Source organism: Peromyscus californicus, unplaced genomic scaffold (genome assembly GCF_007827085.1).
Source record: "Peromyscus californicus insignis strain IS unplaced genomic scaffold, ASM782708v3 Scaffold_10__1_contigs__length_136768540, whole genome shotgun sequence".
NCBI lineage: Eukaryota > Metazoa > Chordata > Mammalia > Rodentia > Cricetidae > Peromyscus > Peromyscus californicus.
Window position 1 is genome coordinate 26736251 of NW_026294391.1, and position 8633 is coordinate 26744883.

The window sequence follows — 8633 nt, forward strand, 5'->3', positions numbered from 1 at the left end:
TCACTAAGATTCCCTTCCCCAGTGATACAAGGTTGTGTCAAGTTGACAGCTAAAAGCAACCAGCAAGAGGCCATTCTGTGGAAGTATAAGCAGGAAAGCTCATGTTTTCCAGTTCTCTCCTTTCACCCCCCCCTCAACAGAGAGAGGTGGGGTAGAGAATGCTTCTTTATCTTATAGCTTGTCAATGGCCTTAGCATCCATTTATAGTACCCAAAAGAGAACTCTAAGAAGTGGGGTTAGCACACTGAGAGCTTAAAATCGATTTGGGCATTGTATAAAAGATAGTTAGCACTCCCATTGACAAAGACGGAGGAGGTCCTCAGGCCTAACAATACACATACAGTTAAGGCACCACCACCTACTTTGTACCATCTCACCAACATGTTTCAGCTGGCTTCTGTGTCCCTCACTCAAGGCTCCCTTTCAGGCTCCTCCTATCCTCTGGTTCCCTGCACCTCCACCTTCAGACTCCTCTCCCAGATCCTAATTTATTGTGCTAATCCTGGTGCACCACAATGTGTTCTAACAAACATAACTCCTGAGAAGGACAGACCAATCTCAGACTAGGCAACACTTCTCCTCATAGCATACATCAACATAACAAGGTGCCATGGAGGATAAAGAAAGGCCACCCCGTTATTCAGGTTCATCCTGGGTCAACTCTCATATTATCACTCAGCACCCAGAAAGGGTGGCTTTCCTACCTAGCCTCTGCTGTGCCTACACTTTTGAGAGGACCAGGTAGGCTGGACAAGACCCATTGCCATTTCTTGGTTCAAGTGTCTCTAGTATCCTGGAGCCAGAGCCCAGCAAGGCTTTGAAACAGTCATCCAGTGCCCCTTAGCTTATTGGCCCATTTGCACACCAGGCTCCCTTACCAGAGGCCCAGTGGTACCATTATACAGGAGAGGTGGCCATGTAATCTCTATGGGCTATGCCCATTCCATACTGGGCAGTCCAAGAGCAGGCCTGACAACATTAGGGTCAAGTCAGGCAGCTCCAGAACAGCCCTGGGACCCCTCCCCAGTCCAGTTAGACCTGCACATTTTATGGATTTGTTTAACTGGGTCTTCCTGTGTAGGCCAGGCTTGCCCATAATCTTCCTGCCTCAGCCTCTAAAGTACTAGGATCCCAGATCAACAACAGCATACTCAACTTGCTCATAAATGTCTAAGCCAAAATACATTCCTTGCCTTCCTGAGGCCTCCATTCTCCTGGATAGACATGGTAATAATAATATAAATTGGGGGGATCAGGTAATGGAATACATGAAAGCAGAAGTGAGAACCATCTGGGAGAAAGAAGAAAATCAGCCAAAGGGACACATACCATATACGAAAAGGCCACAATGGAACCTATTAATTTGTGTGCTACTTTAAAATATTAATTAAAAAAGTAAGTTATATGACTTGAACGTTGATTCAATCCATTGCATTTGTTATTGAATATCATTCATTGGCAGGACTGGAGAGATAGCTCAGTTGGTAAACTGCTTGACACACAAGCATGACAACCTGAATTCAATCTCTAGAACCCAAGTAAAAAATAGGCACAAATATGATATGTTCTCACTCATAAGTGGATATTAAATATAAAGCAAAGGATAACCAGGCTACAATCCACAACCTCAGAGAAACTAGGTAACAAGGAGGAACCTAAGAGGGACACACATGAAACTCCCTGGGAAATAGATAAGATCTCCTGGGTAAACTGGGAGGAGGTGGAGGAGAGGGGAAGGGATGGAGGATGAGAACATGGGAGAATGGGATGGTCGAGTAGGAGGAGGGATGGAGAGGGAGAGCAATGAAAGAGATATTTTGATAGAAGGAGCCATTATGGAGTTAGGGAGAAACCTGGTGTTAGGGAAATTCCCAGGAATCCACAAGGATGACCCCAGCTAAGATTCCTAACAGTTAGTGGAGAGGGTGCCTGAACTGGTCTTCTCCTGTAATCGGATTAGTGACTACCCTAATTGTCATCAGAGAACCTTCATCCAGTAACTGATGGAAGCAGATGCAGAGATCCACAGCCAAGCACCAGACTGAGCATCAGGAGTCCAGTCAAAGAGAGGGAAGAGGGATATGAGCAAGGTGGTTTAAGGTCATGATGGGGAAACCCACAAAGACAGCTGATACAAGCTAATGGGAGCTCATGGACTGTGGACTGACTGCTGGGGAGCCTGCATGGGACCAAACTAGGCCCTCAGAATGTGGGTGACAGTTGTGTGGCTTGGTCTGTTTGTGGGACCCCAGGCAGTGGGACCAGGATTTATCCCTGGCACATGAACTGGCTTTTTGGAGTCCATTCCCTATGGTGGGATACCTTGCTCATCCTTGATGCAGGGGGAGGGGCTTGGGCCTCCCTCAACTTGATGTGGCAGACCTTATTGACTCCCCATGGGAGGCCTTACTGTCTCTGAGGAGTGGATGGGAGTGGAGTGGGGAGAAAGTAGGGGGAGCGGGAGGAGGAGAGGGAGGGGAAACTGTGGTTGGCATGTAAAATGAAACAAAATTTAAAATAAAATAATATTAAAAATGGGCATGGTGGAATGTGCTTATTATGCCAGCACTGGGGAGGTGAAAACAGGAGGATCTCCAGGGCTCAGTGGCCAGTTAGCCTTACCAAATTGATGAGCTCTGGGCCAAGTGAGAGGCCCTGTCTCGAAATTCAAAGTGGATAGCTCCTGAGAAATAACACTGAAAGTTGGCCTCTAGTCACACACACATGCACCCACACAAACATGTACCTGTATGAATGTACCTACATGTATACATACAAGTACACACAAAAAAATCATCCAAGCACTAGATAACAATAATAACAAAGGAAAATGATGGAATATGCCCATTACCTGCCTGAATTATGAGTCACCTAGATTTCAGTCCTTTCTCCAATCAGATGGTAATTTTGAAGTTCAGAAAGACTTCCTTAAAACAGTTGCTGTCTTTTGTTCTTTAGCCCATTTATAGAGTGAGTTATATTTATTGATTTACATGCATTGAATCATCCTTATATCTCTAGGATGAAGCTGACTTGATCATAGTGAATGATCTTTATGATATGCTCTTTAGTTCAATTTGCAAGTGTTATATTAAGAATTTTGTGTAATTCTTCAGGAACCAGATAGCTACATGTAGAAGGAAAATATCCCTTATTTCTCCTCCTGCACAAAACTCAATGTCAAATGGATTAAAGACTTCAACATAAGACCTGGAACCCTGAATCTGATAAAGGTTCTCCTTTATATCATGTTTAAAGGATATGCTTAAACTTGTACAGACAGTAAAGGACTTTCTGAACAGGGCTCCAGTAGCACAAGCACTGAACCAACAGTTAACAAATGTGGCCTCATGAAACTAAAAAGTTTCTGAACAGCAAAGGACACCATCATTTGAGTGAAGGGGAAGCCTGCCAAATGGAGGAAAATATTTACTAGCTGTATGTCTGGCAGGAGGTTAATGTCTAGAATATACAAAGAACCAAAAAACAAAATAACAATAATAAAAACAAAACTAAAACACTAAACATCAAGAAAACAAAGAGTTCTCAAAAGACGAAATACAAATGTTTCAGAAAAATTTTTTGAAAGTATTCAACACCCTTAGCCATCAGGGAAATGCAAATTAAAACTACTGTGAGATGTCATCTTACTATAGTCAGAATAACTAAATAAAAAAACACAAACGATGACAAACCCTGGCAAAGATGTATGGAAAGAACACTTATTCACTGTTTGTAGGAATATAAACTAGTGCAGCCACTATGGAAATCAGTGTGGAGCTTCCTCAAAAGGCCAGAAATAGATCTACTATATGATCCAGCTATATTACTCCTAGTATATTTCCAAGTGACTCTATATCCTACTACAGAGACACTTGCTCATCCATGTTCATGGCTGTTCCCAGGGAAGGGAAATAGCCTAGATGTCCACTAACTGATGAGTGGATAATGAAAACGCAATACAAAAACACAACATAATATTATCCAGCTGTAAAAAAAAAAGCAAAGTAGTGAAATTCAAAGGTAAATGGATGGAACTGGAAATAATCATTGAGAGTGAGATAACCCAGACCCCAAAAGACAAATGCTGCATCTTCTCTCTTATATATGGATTCTGCTTTTGAATCTTTAAGTAAGTGTGCTTAAATTGGAGTATCCATAGAAAGCAGGGAGATTTCAGTGGAAGGAAACTAGAACACAGGTGGTATGAAGAGGGAAAAGGGAATAATGGATCTGAAAAGGTCAAATGGATGAGAAATGGGAGAGCTGGGTAAAGGAGGGACCACAGAGAGTGACAACTAACACTGCAGAGCTTTGGAAAGTCATATGGAAACCTACTATTGTAGAAGTTTCCTAAAACACACACACTCACACACACACACACACACACACACACACACACACACACACACACACACACACACACACACATATATATTAGAGAGAGAGAGTTTAAAAGGAATTACCCTATGATGGAGGGACACCTCACCCAGACAGCACAGGCGATCAGATAAAAAAGCCCAGTGCCAGGTAATGGTTACCTCTTTTCAAGTTGCTAGTCAGTGGCGGGGTGGGGGGGGGTGGGGGGTGGGGGGTGGGGGGTGTCCCATAGACGCCACCTCAAGCATTACCAATGCTCTTGATTACACTCCAGAAATTGATGGCAGGGTCCTATTGATGAAGATACCACTTCCTTGAGTCATAGAACCTGGAGAAATCAAGCTGGTATTAACCTGGCAGCTTTATCTCTACTAGCTAACGTTTAGAGTGCTGAAGGGTTCTATGTGTGCTAACGGGGATAAAAGTAAGCAACAGCCTTACCTAGCTGTGCTCTGTGAGCTACAGTAATAACTGACTTGACAAGATATGTCTGCTGGTGCAATAGTGGCAAAAAATGGTAGGGAAGTAAGTAACTACTTTTTGATTGGATGTAAAGCCTGCCGCACAAGACAGAACTCATACCTGTTACTGTTAACTGGGCCAACAAGCCTGGCTACGTCATGGGCCCTGGAAGATAATTCAATGCTATTATTCTGCTAAATGGACAGAGTAATAAACTGCCCCCTAAATTCTTATCTTATTCCTGTAGATTACTTCATCTCTCAATCTTCATCAGAGAAGCTTCTTTTTGCAGTAGATGGTGATTAATATGGTGCCTTAGTTAGGGTTTCTACTGCTGCAATGAAACACCACGACCAAAAGTAACTTGGGGAGGTCAGTGTGCATTTGGCTTGCACTTCTACATTGTAGTCCATCATTGAAGGGAGTCAGGACAGGAGCTCAGACAGGGCAGGAACCTGGAGGCAGGAGCTGATGCAGAGACCGTGAAGGGGTGCTGCTTACTGGCTTGCTCAGTCTGCTTTCTTACAGAACCCAGGACCACCAGCCCAGGGATAGCACCACCCACCATGGGCTTGGCCCTCCCCCATCAATCACTAATTAAGAAAATGCCCTGCAGTCTTATCTACAGGCCAGTCTTATGTCAGCATTTTCTCAGTTGGGGTTCCCTCCACTCAGATGACTCTAGCCTGTGTCAAGTTGAGATCAAATTAGCCAGCATGTGTAGAGACCCACAACTGGTCAACATGCAGAAAATAAGAGACCGTGGAATATTCATTTTGAAATAGGACATCTATATCATACCCTCTCCCAACAAGGTTCAGGTACTATAGCAGAAGAAGAAATGGAAAAATGGTAAGAGTTAAAGGCAGTGGGCATCTACAGCAAAACAGCATTTTCTGGACATGACAAGGGTGGTTCACATATGAACTCACAACAGCTGTGACTTCATGCACAAAACCTGCATAAAATCAAGCCAGCCAGAATTCCAGCATAGAGAAGAGAAGGCTCATTAGTTGCCATACTCAGCTGAGGAGTTATTGGCAATTGATGGCTGCTGGGATGGGTGGGGGAGAAAGCCAGTTTTCTTCAGGGATATGGCCTCTGAGAAGTTACCCATGCTCCAGTAGACATGCCTACACCTCTGCATATACAGGAAGCACTTTAAAAATAGGGGAAGAGTTGGAAGTGGGGAAGGGGATAGATTTGATCAAAATATATTCTATGCATGTATAAACTTCTTAAACAAAAATGATAGCAGTCTTAAGGGAAGAAGAAATTTCAACTCTTGGTCCCATGTCACTGTATCAAAAGGGTTGGAGACAGTGAACAGTAGCACTTCTAACATGATACCACTAATTGATTTTTTCTAAGTCAACCTGCAGTAATATTTTTCTTAGTTTGGTTGCTTGGTTATTATCCCAGTGATAAAAGTTTTGAGTAGCTATGTTGAAAATTTCCAAAGAGCATAGAGATTTAAAATGAGATGCAAAGGGTCCTTTTTCCATCAAGCCAGCTCCTTGGAGATACCTACTCTTAATAATTTCGGTACATTTTTCAGACATTTTCACTTCAAATGAATTTTTATGAATGTAATATAAACTAAGATAACAGATTTTTTTAAAGCTACATTATGTTAAACATAAGAATAAAATAATGGTTCATGTCTTTCCCATCCCCCTTCTTCCTTATTCGTCTCAAAAGAGGTAAAGTGTTTAGAATCTTTAAAAATATTTATTGAATTTTATTTATTTTGTGTGCATGTATGTGGGTTGGGTATGCACATGCCTCTTCCAGTCATCCAGCTTGGCAGCAAGCTCATTTACCCTCTGAGCCATCTTAGCAGCGCCCCATTCCACTCTTTCAGGGGTTCTTTGAACATGCATATGTAATTTTGCTTTTCTAAATAATATATATGACCTTGTGGTTTATCAATTATAGATATTATCTTCTTCCTACAATGATAGGTCATTATGGAGTTCATTAACATCTCCATTCCCTCTGCTCTCCCACTGTCATCCCTAAGTATTGTTAGATTGTAGTTTTTCGTTAAAAACAGTATCAGGCATTTCCATTAGTTTGCCTAAGCAAATGTAATTTGATAACTGCAGCATAAAAATATTATAAATCAAAAAATATATATTATAAATCCTTCCTTATTTTCATTTTACCTAAAGGCAATAATTGCCTTTGTTTGGTTTTTTTTAATTTACTTGTATTGCTCTATAAATGTTACTCTGCAAATATTATTCTCTCTAGGTTATATTACTGGGTTTCCCTTTTACAGAGTTTCTCAGAATGGTTTTAGGGTACTCTTTCAGACTCCATTTTTCTCTTGAATGAATTTCTTGTGGAGCCCTTCAATCACATTACATGTAGACTAGTCATTTTCCTGGAACTTTCTTTCTTCTCGTTCTAAGAATTCATGCTCCTTTCTCCTAAGTTTGAATGTTATTGATAGAATTCATTTTGGTCTCAATGTTGGCTTGCTCACATGTTCTTATGAAATACACACTGCAGTAGTGCCTATGCAAAATGCTGAAGTTTTCAAATGCAGCTTTAAAAATACATTTCAATAGAAGCAGAAAGAAATATAGATCCATCCAAATTATTGATTAACCCAGCTTTTTGGGTTACAAGTCTCCTCTTTCCAGGATTTTACTGAAGTTGTTATTATATGGTCACCATTGACATCATTGTTGCTTGCTCCAGTATTGTGGAATATTATTTTAACTAGGCAAAGATGTGTTACATTTGTTTATGCTCTGGAATAGTTAGTGTAAAGGTGTGTTACTTTTGTTTATGCTGCATTTGCTTAATTATGTAAAGATGTGCTGCATTTGTTTCACCTTGCCTGCCTAAGGCACCTAATTGGTCTAATAAAAAGCTGAATAGCCAATCACTAGGCAGGAGAAAGGATAGGCAGGGCTGGCGAGCAGAGAGGATAAGTAGGAGAAGAAATCTAGGCTCGAGGGAGAAGAAAAAAATGAGAGACGGAGGAGAGAATGAGGAAGATGCCCAGGACAAGAAGCCAGGTACCTGCTGCCAGAGAAACAGACAGGAGAAGCAGTGAAATGAAGATATACAGAAAGAAAAAGAAAAAAGCCCCAAGGCAAAAGTTAGATAAAGAGAAACAGGTTAATTTAATTTAAAAGAGCTAGCCAGAAACAAGGTAAACTAGGCCGAACATTCAAAACTCATAAAAGGTCTCCATGTCATGATTTGGGAGCTGGTTGGTGGCCCAAAAGTAAAAGCCTGGTGTACTCCAGTGGATAAGTTTTTGTGTTTTATTCTGTTCTGTTCCTATTACATGGCAGGTGCTGTGCTAGTCACTTACACCTATCCTAGGCCAGGACTCAGCAATAAGTCATAGAGACACAATTTTCATGGATTTTATAGATAATATATTTTCAATGAGTTTCCTGGGTATGGAAAAATACAGCTGGCACCAACCTGATGACTTGCTGTAGCTTCCTTTGTACGCTACGCTACTGCCCATCTTTTTAAATAAATCGATTCTACTACTCACCATTTCTTAAGTCTATCTTCCATTTACAGGCTCTGGAAATGGTTCAGTTTGTTCCTTCACCTGAAATTCCCTGAACCCATTCACATGTCAAGAACTTACTCATTCTTCAGCACACACTTGCTTCATGAGGTCTTTTATGGTTTCTGTATATGCCATCAACATCAATAGAATTAATGTCACCTCTTCCCCTTTCACAACACCTCAGCTACAGAACTCTCCACATTCTGATTTTAACCAAAAATCATAGCTGCCCCCACATAACACA

At 41.3% G+C, this 8633-nt stretch overlaps 1 non-coding gene across 1 annotated transcript; it reads left to right on the forward strand.

The window, feature by feature from the left end:
* Positions 1 to 267: 267 nt before the first annotated feature.
* On the forward strand, positions 268 to 388 carry LOC128118258 (U6atac minor spliceosomal RNA). Its single transcript, XR_008221084.1, has one exon. It is a non-coding gene; the product is annotated as a U6atac minor spliceosomal RNA (small nuclear RNA).
* The last annotated feature ends 8245 nt before the right edge of the window (positions 389 to 8633 follow it).